General features: G+C 47.3%; 1 long non-coding RNA gene across 1 annotated transcript in view; it reads left to right on the forward strand.

The window, feature by feature from the left end:
• The window catches only part of LOC110365387 (uncharacterized), an 82,300-nt gene extending 67,741 nt beyond the window's left edge, over positions 1-14,559 (forward strand). The window contains exons 5-6 of the long non-coding RNA XR_002424846.2: positions 7,144-7,274; positions 14,435-14,559. This is a non-coding gene — a long non-coding RNA (uncharacterized LOC110365387). The remainder of the gene's footprint in view (positions 1-7,143; positions 7,275-14,434) is intronic.
• Positions 14,560-14,836: the final 277 nt, after the last annotated feature.

Consider the following 14,836-nt stretch of genomic DNA (forward strand, 5'->3'; position numbering starts at 1 on the left):
AAGAAAAAGCCCATATATCCTCATGAGGTCCCTTCCTGCACTAAGGAGTCTCCCCATCCAATAACTGCACTGATACCATGTTGAGTAAAGGCCTCTGCCTATGATTTGTATAAAAAGCTGTGTCCCTAAGACGTATCTGGCAGCCCGATAAAAGACTTATTTTTCAAGAACTCTTGAGTATCTATTAAAAGCAGTGAGAGAGATTGTGAGTTCTACTCATTTGAAATTCAAGTCATTTACTCAAGAGACTAAATGTGGAGTTGGACTTTTATTTTATGAAATATTGGCCTTTGTCTTGGGCTGTTGTAAAGCAAACATGATAAGCTAACAACTGGCATAAAATTTTCAGTTGCTTTCTAAATGTCACACCAGCAGAGAACAAAGTAGAAGTACTAAAGGGTCAAAGACGTAGATTAGAAACATCATCAAGAAATGGTAACAATTACTGATAAGTTTTAGTGTCTTTGTTTTATTACTTCCCTGTCTCAGCCAGGTCTGCAAGCACATTGATTCATGTTTAATTGAACAACAGCTTCATTGTGAAACCTGCCACTCTTAGCTCCAGTATGGAAAACATCTTTAAAAACACCGCCCCCAGTTTCTAACATTGTGCAGACAAAGAATTACCGCTCATCTACCATAGCATATACACTACAAGTGGTGTCATCTTCCTTAAGTCTCACTTTTTCCTTCGTATGTGGTGTGACAAACAGCAGCCTGGGGACTTGTGGGCTGTCAGGAAGGGCTGCTGTGTAACAGCGTGTAACAGGCCCTCTCCTTCCCCCACCCCTCTCCCCTTCTTCATGTGCCCTATGTGTGTGCCCCAGTCATGACAAATGTCCTCTGGGCCAGTGTCCCACAGCTGCAGACTTGGGGAAGGCAGGCGATGCTGTGTGGAGGTGTGTGGGTGACCTTCACTTTGGGCTCTCAAAGCCCTGCCCATGCTCTGGGTCGTGCACAAGCGAACACACCTCCTGCTTCCCTGAAAACAGCACAAAATGAAGAATGGTCTGCTTCCTGTAGCCATGGGCTATTGTATGCTGCAATGTTTGCTGCATATTATCAATTTATATATTTGATTGCTCTATATAAATAAAAAAGGATTAGCTGGCTGAGAGCATTTGACCCATATTTCACTGGTTTGCTCATGAAGCTGAGCTGGATAGAAGTGTGAAAAAAACAAAGTTGTGAAAGCCCTGGTGTTGACACAGTTATGTCAGAAAAAAAAAAATAGTCTGGATAACTAATTTCCTTTTGAGGGATGTGTTTCTTTGATGCTCTTAGTTGTGGCTTCTGCTGCAAGCCCCATCTCGAGTAGACCATGCAAGACATAGGTGATAGGGTGTACAGTCCAGCTTGGTGGTGATTCAGGCTGTATGGTGCTGGCAGCTGTGCAATCTAGGTAGCAGTCTGATGACCTTGGTGCAACTCCTAGGAGTGGCATGCATCTATTGCAAAGCCTGCGCTTGAGGAGAATGCATGAGAGGCTTCTGATCTGCCTCTAATTTAGGATTTTTAATCAGCAGGATACTGCAGCCATATGCTCAGTGTTTGTTCACCTCATCTTATTTAAATTCCAACATACAGGGCATGATGCAGTGGCAGATGCAGTGGTTTGGAGGAGAATGAATGATCCCCTAGATCAGATGACAGATGCAAGCAGGTACGCAGAATGCTCCATGCTATGTAATATGCTCCTTTGTCTGCCTTAGACTATGTGAGACACCACAGTTCTAGTGTCACTTTAAAATTAACTCACCAAAGAGATCTAAATTGACTTAACCAAGGCTAAAAGTGAGAGTTCAGTACAGATAAGCCCTTCATTTCAAGTTGGTTATTTACATTAAACCAGCCTGTGTGAGTCACGTGGCATAAAGAGCCTATTCCACTACCTGGGTAAGGATTTGTCTGGCTGTCATTTTTTGCCATTTTTAAACTCCTTATGCAGTCAAGACTAGTAGAAGATGGCTGGATACTTCTCTGTAATGGTGGTGCCTCCCCTCCTGCTCTCAGTTTTAACCTTTTTTCATTTTACTTTTAGCCAAATTTGCTGAAAGCCCTTTTTTCCCAATCTGTGCACTGAAGATTATGAAAAGCTAATGAGAAAAGCTAAAACTCATTTGCTCAGAAAGAATAATTCCGACTCTCTCTTGTTGCATATGAGAAAATTAGACAAATGCAGCGCATTTGTCATAGACTCAGTTGAATATGATGTTTTTTTCAGCTTCATGTAAGAGTATTACAACAAAGGTCTGGTCATAAGTCCCTGAGAGGTTAATGATGATTCCAACATTATTTCTCCAGGGCTGATCAGAGTGCTGTGGTTTTCCAGCTAAAGAACTGGCAGCCTGAGGAAAGGTCTGAGCCCAAGGGATCTTGATATAGAGTGTGATGGGTGGATATCTATGAATGTTGCTAGAGAAGACCATGTCCACAGATCTCCACCTAATGACTGCACCCAGCTCTGCTGTGGACCGCCCAAGCTTTGGTCAGTTGGGTCTATGAACCAGGGCACCAAGCATGTTATAGCAATCATTTGACTTCTGGGTGTTACACCCAGTTCTCTAGTAAACACCTGTCTAGTGTGACTAAGGTCAAGTCACTTTTTCCCATCTCTCATTTTCTGCCTCAGGAGAATGTAAGAAATAGTTCTTCCTATCCCTAGTATCGTGTTAAGAGCCAGCACTGGAAAACTTCTTATATATTTTCTGAGTGTTACTGATGATACCAGAATGCTGAGACAGGTCAGCCTAGTCCAATGAGGTCTAAATATTTGTGAGTGAATTATCTACCCTGTAGAAGCTACTCTCCATTTTTCTGTCTTGTTCATTTTTATGCTTTATTCCAATGTCTGCTTGGATGTCTCTGCACTGCCCAACCTCACACTGCCATTGGGGCAAGAGAAAAGACTGAATTCATAGCTCATGGAACTGCCCACCAGGTTCTCCTTTTGGCTCCTGTGGAGTGCCTGAGGGTGGGACCATCCAGTAAAGCTCACAGGCTTTGGTGTTCCTGTTCCAGCTTCATTGCTGATATGGTGAGGCAGACAAACAGAGCCACTGTATGTCCTCAGGAACCTAGATATAGCAGTGACAATAAGATATGTATTTGAGATTAGGAGAAATTTGCATTCATAGTGGTGTGATAACTTCAGACCCCTGGAAAGGAATGGGGTTTTCTCCTCTTTTTTTTTTTTTTCATGCCAAAGCTGTGTCCCCAAGAAAGCAATGACTATGAATATGTACAGAAAGGCATGTCTGCCAGAGGGAAAAAATATTATAAAAAAGGAGTTTGCTAAAAGGAAAATTGGTTTCAATGGAAAACACACATCCAACAAAATGCCTGGAACAATTTGACTGCAGCAAATACCTGACTTTATGCTTCAGTCAAAGATAAGCTATCATGCTGACTGAAGAAGTAATGAAATGAAATTATACTGTCTGTGTTATGCTGGAAGGGCCGAATAAATGATCCCAGACCTTGCAGTCTCGAAGGACTGTGGCATTTTTATGAATTTTCTACGCAGTGTTGCTTGCAGCCAGACAAGGTGCCCGCCAGCTCGCTTCTCCTGTCCTGCCTCTGCTGTTCGGATCTGTTGCAAATTCTGATGTGGAAGGGGTAGAAGAAGAGTGCAGCAGGGCTAGATCCACAGAAAACATTTCCAGCAGTGATAGAAAGATAGTGGAGAGAAAAGCTGCTTCCCTGGATACTTGTGCATGTCTGGACTCCCCCACTTCTGCTCTAAGCACTTCTTTTGGATGATCCTAAACAAGCCGCTTCTCTCTCTGGAAGGGCTTCTTTACAAAAGAAAAATAAGGAGAAAAGTCATCTCATTGGACTAAAACCGTGAATGCCAAATGGGTAAATCAACTGCATTAAAGTGGACACCTTTAGTAAGAATTAGGATGGGCTAAATTAAATGTTCTTCAGTTTGCTTTGAAGGTGAAGTATACTGCAGGGAATAAACATACCTTTGAATTAGAATGCCCACATGTGGCTTTAATGTTATTTAATTAAGTTTTTTAAAGTTTTGTTAGTTTGCAAAGTTCATCCAAATTAGGTTTCCAGTACATCTCTATGTAGACAAACCCATAGTTTCTCCCGCTGGTGAAATGGGGACCTTTCTACCTTAGAAAACTGATGCTGCTGGACTCGATTCATTAACACTGAGGAAGCACTTTGCTCTGTTGGAGGCCCGAGGCAAGGTGTGTGTGGTTCTCTCTGGTGAGCCCAGCAGATGAGTGCTCTGGGCAGCTGCAGGTGGCTCTATGCCAGGCTCCCAGCTGCACCCCTCTTCCAGACACCCTCAAGCCAGCAAGGATGGTGCCATCACCTGCACAAAGCCGTACCCAAGGTGGAAAAGCACTGGTTCTGCTCTTTCTTCTGCTATCAGCTTCCCATGGACCACATGTACCTGCCTGCTAGAAACGGAGCCTTAACAGCATATATTTGTTTACTCTTCTATGTGCTTTGAAGCGGAGAGGGGAGAGAGGGATTTGCAGGCCTGTTCTGAGCACCTGATGGGGGTGACTTTCCTGGGCCATTTCGTTATGGGAACTCAACTGCAGCAGATTCCTGGAAACCTGATCCCTGAGATAAAGGTGGAAGAACTGAAACAGCAGTATCTGCCCCGTGCTCCAGACTTTCAGTTCAGAGGCAGGTCAGAGCCTCCCTGACCTGGCACAAGGCTGTCGGTATAAAGATAGCTGTTCTCAGCCATAGGCAACCACTGGGCCTGGGGGGAGGCAAAAGTTACATTGAACAGCCACACTGCTTTCTGAGTCACATGAGACCTACCGACATGCATTTTCTAAGAGACTGATGACATTTAGAGCCCTTCGAGTAAACTGTTTGCTTTCCATTTATAACAGAATATTCATCCCACTGCTTGTCATGGGAATGAAGCACACTGATCACTATCCCAATGACCAAACGTTTGCCATCTCAAAAATGTACTCCTGGAGAATAAAATATGCATCTTCATCGTTAAATTCTGCCTTATCAGTGATACTGGGACAGATTATCTTACAAAGGTATCAGATTTAACAGAGCACCCGTCTTACTAGCCACACCAGCCTATTTCCAAATGACATTTTGAATACAACATAGACGGGGAGCTTTGCTAACCAACCCATTATTCAATTAATTAGCACTTATAAATTAAGTATGTGCCTAGCTAGCAGAGTGTGCCTTTCCACGTGGCAAGCCTCTTCTCCCCATGCTGCAAGGAAGGACTGTGAGTCAGTGGGTCACCACAAGTGACATACAGGCCACCTCAGTCAGTCATCTCGCCTGAAAAATGAGAGGCGATTCCCATGTGGTAGGAACCTGAGTCCAAAGAAGGAGCTCAGAGTCAAGGATTCAGAGCTCTTTATAAACTTACATGTTATAGGCTAGTGTGTTGTTTGGTGGTGCTGACACATGGGTGATTGATCAAACAACCACTGTGACAGCAAGGTGAACACATAGCCGGGTACCTCACTCATCAGCTACACCAGCATGCATCCACTGAAGTCTATGATCCTCTTATTGCTGCACACCCCACGGGAGGGCTAATCTGCAAGGCCTCTGAGGCTGGTGGTGACGTACACCGCAAGAGCAGAGACAGCTTTAAACCATCCTGCTGAACCATGGTGCAAAGTACCTGTGCAAAGCCTGGTGCACATCATAGCTGCTCACCTGTGTGGCTGTGAGACCTGCCCTCACCTCTGCCCAGCTGCTGGCCTCTAGAGCTGGCTCAGATGGACTTGCAGAGGCTGCAGCCACACCACCAAGCAGGAGGGTGAGGTGCAACGTGCTGGATGCAAACAGCTTCTCCAAAGTGAGACACAGATTAGATTTGGGACTACACCCAGTTTACTTAGCTGTCAGTGTACTCCCTGGTTTGGGAAATACCGAGGTGGCAGGCTGCTGGCACCTGACAGGTCACATCAGTCACTCTGTACTTGTCCTGTTCTTGGGCTTTTTTTCTAAATGTTTGCTATTGGCCACAGCTGGAGAAGAAATACTGGATTAAATGGACCCTTGGTGCATTCCAGGTGTGGCCAGTCTTACATTCTTACAGTTGATAAAACTAGCTTGTAATGAAACTGGTTAACTAAGGCCATTTTGGTACTGAGCATTCATTTGCAAAGTGTTTTGAACATCAGGCAATAGTATCTGATCTTTGATTACCAGCAGTGACTGCTTTTTCAAAAGGAAATACGGGTGGGGAAAAAAAAGGTAATTTCTGTTTCAGTTGCCGATCCTGGTTGCCTGGGGAATACTTTAACATGCAGAAGAAGATATTTGCATGTTGGTATTTGAGGGATGTTTCCCAAGAGAAAAAAAAATGCAACTCAAAACTCTAGCTGACTTGAGAGGCCTTGTCACGATTTTATTTACCAAGGGTTTGTGTTACTCAGCTGATAAATAGAGTTTAAACAACAGAAAAACAAAGGTATCGCCTTACATAAATAACAGCAGCATCACCGCATGCACCCTCTTCCTCCATCTCTCCATTGTTAGACCAGACATGATGGAGTGGTTTGCTTATGGTGTTCACTTCCCTCTGCCCATAACTTGCTGTGTCTTAATCAGTCAGAATAGGTAGTTTCCGAGAAACGCCTGATGGATCTATAGACACCAGTGACACAAGTGCCCAGCTCCTGCCACCCCTTTGCAAAACAGATCTGCTTTAACACAGCTCTGGTACAAATATCCATGTCATATGTATCCTGGCTATCTGAGCTGTGGAAAATCAAAACAGATTTTCCAAGGTACACAAGCATCAAAAATACAAACCAAGGCCCAGCTTTTCAAATCATCCACAGAGGTCAGGTCCTTCGCTCCTACTGATTATAATGAGAAAGGCTTCAACGCTTTCTAAACTCCTATTAGCTGTGTGTCTGTCTCCTCTGTATGTGAATGCCTTTCAGGCTGTGTGATGTGCTGCCTCTGTGCAGGACTGGTTAAAAGAGAAAAGGGAATTTCAGACTCCAGTGTGGTTACCACAGCACCAGATTTATGCCAGGGAAATTAAGACAGTTCCCATCAAGGCTGCATGACGTCTTTTGTCACAATAACTGGATGTTGAGGACTAAAGGAAGATTCTCCAGTCAAAATGTGGGTTTTTTTTACACGCAATGTGTTACTGTGTTGCAGGTGAGGGAGCAGTGTAGGTCATCGCAGGGTGCTGCAGGGGGACCAGACAACCCAAACCAAAGCAAAAAACACCAAGAAGCCCACAGCGGACAGCGGGATTCCTGGTTTGCAGAGTCATCTACCTTCAACTGGTAAGCACTTTAGCGTGCACAATGCTGGAGTAACCTTTAAAATTATCACAGACATCTGTGACTTGTTTTACTGAAAGGACCTCCCATGAGGAGAAGGAGAAACACCTCTTGCAGGCACTGTAAATGATGCAGCATCCCACTGTGGCCCTGACTGAACAATTAAAAGAAGGTGTTTAGGAACAAGCCGTACCCTAACTTACCATTCCCATTGCCAGCCCCTGTGTGGTGCTGCTTAGATAAGTCTCGCTCTTGATGGCTAAAGATAGAAATGTTTTTCCACTCTGATTTTGTTTTTCTTTTTAAACTCTATTAAAACAGGCCTGAAAATAGTTTGGGAGTTTATTTAGTTCTCGTTCTTTGACTTGGTTTTGTGCTGGACATCCCAGACTGGCTGGCCCCGGAGACAGCAGAGCTCTAACTGGGGCAGCCAGTCAGACTGGTGCCCAAATACAACCTGCCATCAGAAACCCCTTACGAACCATGGCTAGGAGCGAGTAGAGAGTGAACCTTTGTGATCTTGCTGCCAAGACAGAAAACTCATGACAGCCTGTTTTAATGGTGCGTAGTGCTGCTGTATCCAGTAGGAGCCAAATGGGTACCGTTTTGTTTGGACCAGCAGGGATGAAGCCAGATCAGTCACCCAGACTTGCGGCTGCTGGCTGCATCGGGAGCTCATGTAGCTGCCTGAGCTCAGTGGCCGTATACCAGGAAGCTGGCTGCCACTCCAGTAAGGGCTCCAGGTGCTTGTTAGAAAACACGTGCTGTTCTTGCCAGCTTCATAGCTAGTTACTGAGTAATAGTTCTTTTCTGTGTGGTGGTCACTTCCAGATGTGCCAAGGAAAACAGGCTGGATTTCATGCAGGGAAGTATTTTCACATTATTTTCAGTGTGGACAAGAGTAATTTTTCCTGCATCAGTTAAAAAGAGAAAATCTGGCAATACGGTTTGACTTCAGCTGCCTTCACAAGTTGCCCTTGCCTCCATTGGAACAGTGTGGATAGCTGGCAGGTTTCACTGCTGGTGGCCATAAAATTCTATACCATCCACCAGAAGTATTTATCCAATTATCAAACAGTAGACACACAGCACATTGTCTCTACCACACCCCTGTTTTCTGTCTCCACCCCTAGAAATCATCCCTTATCCTGCACCTACTGTCCAGTTCCACATGAAGCAAATACTTTCTTGATCACTGAGCATGCAGGCCTTCTCCTGCCAGGACTAGTTAGAAACTTACATGTAATTAACCAACAATCAGTGAACTATACATTCGCTATCTAGGTGAGCAATACAGCTGTTCAACCACAATGTTAGATGCCTAAAAAACATTAATAAATACCTGCAAGTTCCTAAACACACTTCTGGAACTAATCCCCAGAAGTTCTCATGCCACACACACAGACACCCACCCCTCTCTTACTGGCAGGGGGTCACTTCTGGCAGTGCAGTTCCCCTCACTTATGTCTTGCTATCCTGGGGGTTGTGGCTGCTCCAGATCTAGGGGTACCCACATAGAATCATGTAATCATTTTGGTTGGAAAAGACCTTTAAGATCATCAGGTCCAACCATTAACCTAATACTGCCAGGTTCACCTCTAAACCATGTCCCTGAGAACCTCATCTACACATCTTTTAAACACGTCCAGGGATGGTGACTCCACCACTTCCCTGGGCAGCCTGTTCCAGTGCCTGATAACCCTTTCAGGAAATAAATTTGTCTTTATATCAAATCTAAATGCCCTCTGGTGCAACTTGAGGCCATTTCCTCTTGTCCTGTCACTTGCTACTTGGGAGAAGAGACCAACACCCTCCATGCTACAACCTCCTTTCAGGGAGCTGTAGACAGTGATCAGGTCTCCCCCCAGCCTCCTTTTCTCCAGGCTAAACAGCCCCAGTTCCCTCAGCTGCTCCTCATCAGACTTGTGCTCCAGACCCCTCACCAGCTTTGTCACCCTTCTCTAAACTCTCTCCAGCACCTCAATGTCTTTCCCGTAGTGAGGAGCCTAAAACTGAACACAGGATTCAAGATGCAGCCTCACCAGTGCTGAGCACAGGGGGATGATCACTTCCCTGGTCCTGCTGGCCACACTATTCCTGATACAAGTCAGGATGCTGTTGGCCTTCTTGACCACCTGGGCACACTGCTGGCTCATGTTGAGCTGTTGTCAACCAACACCCCCATGTCCTTCTCTGCCAGGCAGCTTTCCAGCTACTCTTCCCTGAGCCTGTAGCGTTGCCTAGGGTTGTTGTGACCCAAGTGCAGGACCCAGCACTTGGCCTTGTTAAGCCTCATACAGCTGGCCTCAGCCCAATGATCCCTCTGTATGGCCATCCAGCCCTCCAGCAAATCAACACTCCCACCCAATTTGGTGTCACCTGCAAACTTACTGAGGATGCACTCAGTCCCCTCATCCAGATCATTGATAAAGAGATCAAAAAGAACTGGCCCCAATACTGAGCCCTGGGGAGCACCACTTGAGACCAACTGGACTTAACTCCATTCACCCCAACTCTTTGGGTCCAACCATCTATCTAGTTCTTTACCCAGCAAAGAGTACGCCCACCCAAGCCATGAGCTGCCAGCTTCTCCAGGAGAATGCTGCGGGAAATGGTGTCAAAGACTTTACTAAAGCCCAGGTAGACAACATCCACAGCCTTTCCCTCATGCATTAAGTGGGTCACCTTGTCATAGAAGAAGATCAGGCTGGTCAAGCAGGACCTGCCTTTCATAAACCCATGCTGACTGGGCCCGATCACCATGTTGTCCCATATGTGCTGTGTGATGGCACTCAGGATGATCTGCTCCATAATCTTCCCTGGCACCGAGGTCAGACTGACAGGCCTGTGGTTTCCCAGATCTTCCTTCCCACCCTTCTTGTAGATGGGTGTCACACTACTCCCTACAATCAGCTAATGCACCCGCAGGTTAGAAGGCAGCCCAGCAGGTCACCCACACACACCCAAAGTGAGGATCCCTATGTGCTGCACCCCACAGGGTCAGACCACACACCAGGTGCTGACTGCTGATGGTGTCTCGTGAATGAGGAACCTGCTGCATTTGGTCTCAGCTGAGGGTATGAAGCGCCAGACTAGGCTTTGACTGCTGCTCTGTTCCCAGTCCACGGCCCCTCTGGTGCAAATTATGTTTCTTTTATTATACAGCTTTTCAGACCAACTCATTCTTTGTTTCAAAATTGTCTTTGTCATTCCCTTGTTCCTGTTTCATCCAGCTGATGGCTGCCATCCTCTTCAGCATGATCAGCTGAGGACTGATGACTGTTTCCCTCTTCAGCAAGATCAGTTGTGGGCAAATGCCCTCTCAGACATTTTTGGGTTTTCCATCCACACATGCTGTTTCCACTCACTTATCTATCTTAACAGCTGTTGTTTTCCACATCATTTTGCCAAGGGTCAGCTGTGCAGGCACCCTCACAAGTTATATTACACAACTATCAAACCAATATTAAAATAAAGAATACTGGCCCCATGGCTGAATTTGGGGGGAGGTTATTTCTATACATATTTACTTTCTCAGTGCCTACCAGTTCACGATTTTTTTAACTTAGTTACCTCAGCCTGCATAGCTACATGCAATTAATCTGTCCATTGTGCACAGTGGAACAACCACATATGTCTGTAAGCCTAATCCCTTGTGACCCCACATCTGTGGGGAAGACAAGGAGGGGAAGGAGGAAGACTCAAAAGATATTTTTGTCATCCAGTGTTCTAGGAGACTACAGACCCTGCTTGAGGCAGTGTAACGTGCACCAGCCCCTGAGTAGGCTCTGTTTCTCCTGAACCTCCCAGGCAGAAAATCCGAGGACAGCCCTATGGCAGTGCCTCACAGGACCAGGAAGCTGGTGTGGGGACGACACTCTGGCACTCACCTTGCTGGGACACTGCAGACAGTTTTTGAGGGTTGCTCCGCACCCCTTTGAGGCCCCTTGCAATACCCAGAGGGGTATAAAATGCCCATGTGCCACACGGCCTCTTGCTCACAGTCTGCAGGGCTGCAGCAGCTCTTGTCGCCCATTTTGTTCCTCGCCCTCTCTCACCTGTTGTGTCCCAGGAGGGCTTGCTGCCAAGCTCTTGAGCAGCTGCCCTTTTCCAGCCCCCGGGTATGCCAGCCCGAGGAGGCCCAGCTCCATGTGTTTGCAGTGGCAGCCCACAAATAGTAACTACTTGAGGCCATTTTGCACACTTCTGTCATCTTATAATTAGCACTTGATCCCGCAGTCTGTGAGAGTCCCTCCCCCCGTGGCGTGCCTCTCTCCTTCCTCTGCTGCATATCGCAGCATCAACCACAGCCACCATCAGAGATGAGATTCTTAGGGACATGGTTTAGTGCCAGTGTTATCTTAACAGCTGGATTCAATGATCTTGAGGGTCTCTTCCAACCAAAATGATTCTATGATTCTGTGTTTCTGGATCACACATTACCCAAAGTTCCTGCATGCGACTGTCAGCTGCACAGTCTCGTTTTCCACCAGAAATGGCACTAATGGCCAGAATGGTTACCAGGATGGACAAATCCTCACTTTGCTTTGCTCTGTGCTGGGCTCTTCTCTTTTGCCACTGCGTCAAAATTGTCCACCCTCTTCCTGCCCTGCAGTGAGACACCTCTCTTTGCCCTAGGTGCTTTCTCCTGGTCCTGCAAGGCAGGTGACCCAAGGAAGCAGGAATCTCATTAGTGGCTGTCCTCAAACTCACTGGAGAAAATCAGAATGCCCTTCACATGATAACTCCTCACGGTGGTGAGATAAACCCTTAACAACTTCCATTGTGCAGGCTGCTCCTTCCTAGGTGCCAGTGCACAGCTTTCCCCAGCGCCGTCCTTCCTCCTGCAACTAATCTCCTGGACACGGATCACTCCGCACATTTTGTTCCAGGCAGTTTCAAACATGGCCTCGGGCCCTTATCGCCTTAAAAAATCAGATCATATAGTGGTGGCCTTAGAGACGGCCTGATTGATATCTGAGCGGCCAAACAAACAGTAAATTTGAATAAAATTTGGCACCCTGTTGCCTGTTAGTTCTGCCGATTCTGAGAGGATACTTCACCAACATCAAGGAAAGTGCATGTCCTGAGCGTGCGTGGGATCGAGGCTTCAGGTGTGTGAAGGAGTTTGCAGGAAGGGTGGGCAACTCTCATGAAGGGCCTTTTGCCTGTTCCATATCCTGCATGCCCCAGCCTGTGCAGTCACAGGGATTTGGTGTCAGTGGCCACTGCCAACCCAACAGGGCTTCTCTCTGTATACATACAGAAATACAGGGGCTTGAAGGAAGAGGAGGGAGTTTCCCAGTGATCCGTAAACAAACACTGATGAAGCCAGGAGCTCCTGCAACTCAGCTTCCACCAGGACCACTAGAGCTTGTTGCAAAGGTGAAAATGTGCTCAGAGGAAGATCGTGTTTCTGGGTGGCCATTTACCATGATACGATTATTCAGATATTCTCCATCTGCTTTCTCCAAACTCGTTCTCTGTGGTATGAGGAAATAATGCTGTGGGAGAGTGTACTCCCATTCTGATCTTCCCTGATTTGAACATCACCATGAACCTGCCTGAATATCCCGTGCCTGTTTTGTTTTGGATGGCCCCACTGCTCAGGCAGAAGGGAAGGAGGGGAAGGCTGCACGGACTGCTGGTGTTACATGTGCCCTGGACTAACTTGTGTGGTGTTTTCTTCTGCAGAATAGATGAGCTGAGTCCTGGCCCGTGGATAATGCCAGACACAGCATCCAAGGGTGGGCTGTCTGATGTCTTCATGCTTGGGTGATGCCACCATGCACCCACACATAATTCCCAAACCACTGCCCTTTGTAGGGTAGCATACCTAGGCCACAAATTGGACCCAGGGCATTAGAAGGAAAGTTGGTTCCGTTCCCCAGTGGCCAATGCAGACCTGGTGGCCCAGCAGCTGAGAGAAAATGCCCAGTTGGCTCCAGTGGTAACTGCGCTGATGTCTGGGAGTTAAAAATGGGTGTTTTTTCCCTCCAGCAGTGCTCGTCTACTTATTGGCTTGATTGTAATCACAGCCGCCTTAACTTGTAACTGATACTGTCCTCCCTGCAGCATAGATGATGTTCACTTGGGCATCAGATACTGCTGTCTGTGTTTGCTTTGGTTATCACCCACCATCAGCGGGTCTGTTTAAAAGATCAGCTCTGACCAGACACTGAGGAGAATAGAAAGATGCCACTTATCCTCTTTCCTCTAGCTGATCAGCCGTTTTCGATCACATAAATGCCATGGAGAGTTGATTCTTCTAACCTGGCATGAAAATCCATGTGGCACACCTGTCTCCCTTTGATCATGCATATCATGTAGTGGAGTGTTCAGCAAACTGGGCACTCCCAATTAAACACACAACAGCTTTCTAAGGCACACAACCTCCTGCCTGATACCTGTCCTCCTTCTAGCCTACAAGCCTGCACAGCTTTGAGAAGTGTGGTCGTATGCCTACAGCTAAGGAGGCCATGCTCAGGCACTGCCATGAGCCGTGGCATGACCCTGAGGGTATCTGGCCCGTGTGGGCCCCGTGCGGCTCCAGTGGGCTAAGGCTGATGGCCTAAAGCTGCTGGTCTCTCAATTGGTTGCTTCAGGGGCTGGTTCTGGCTTGTAGCCACAGATCACTTGGAGAAGAGAGACACATTACAACTTGTTCCCTGAGTGCAAACTTAATGGCTTAGAGAGGACAGAAGATGATTGAGGCCAGATTGCTTCTCCTTGAGGTGCGAGGAGAGCATGCTGAGGCTGGTTGGTTGGGTGGTCCTCAGTTTCAGGCTAGGTCATTCTTGCAGGTAGGTAACTTCCCAGAAGAACATGTACCTGCTAGGAGGTACCAGGAAAGGCCCAGCTTGCATGCACTTGTCCTAATTCCCAGACCGAACAGAAATAGGAGGATGGAATTAAAGTTGGAAGAATATGTCAGTAGCTTAAGGGCAAGAAGATGCGTGGAATACAATGTTGCATCACAATAGGAAATTCAGAGTTACTCTATATATGGTTGGAAACATGGAGGTAAGCATCGTGTGTAACTGTAGCTGTCCTGTAGCAGTACCGTGGGATCAAAGCAGACTAAAACAATAGTTTTAACGGTGTGCTAAAATGGCCTTTTGTTGGTTGCTGGGTTTTTTTATTATTTTCTGTTTTCCTGCAAGATACAAGTGGATGATTGGTGCGGCGGAGGGCAGCAGGCTGAGATGCCGTGGCCCCTTGCGACCTGCCCTTCCCCCGCTCCTCCCTGGCGGGACACCAGGTAACCCCGCTCTCCCCCGTGTCCCGGGCAGGGCGACGCCGGACCCTGTGGAGCACCGCGGGGCAGGGGCTGGGGGCCGGGGTTGCGGGGGGGCCGCAGGCCTGTCGCACGGGGGAGGCGGGCGGGCTGGGGAAGGAGCGCTGTTTGCAGTAGATATTCCGCAGCCGCGTTACACGTGAGCCAGCCGGAGCGGGGCGGGCGGGGCGGCAGCAGCACCAGCAGGAGGAGGGGGAACGGGGGGGGAAGCGGAGGGGAGGCCGGCGATGCTGAGCGCCCGGCCGCTCGCTCTCGGCTGCTGCGGCGC

This window comes from Columba livia, chromosome 1 (genome assembly GCF_036013475.1).
Source record: "Columba livia isolate bColLiv1 breed racing homer chromosome 1, bColLiv1.pat.W.v2, whole genome shotgun sequence".
NCBI classification, from domain to species: Eukaryota; Metazoa; Chordata; class Aves; order Columbiformes; family Columbidae; genus Columba; species Columba livia.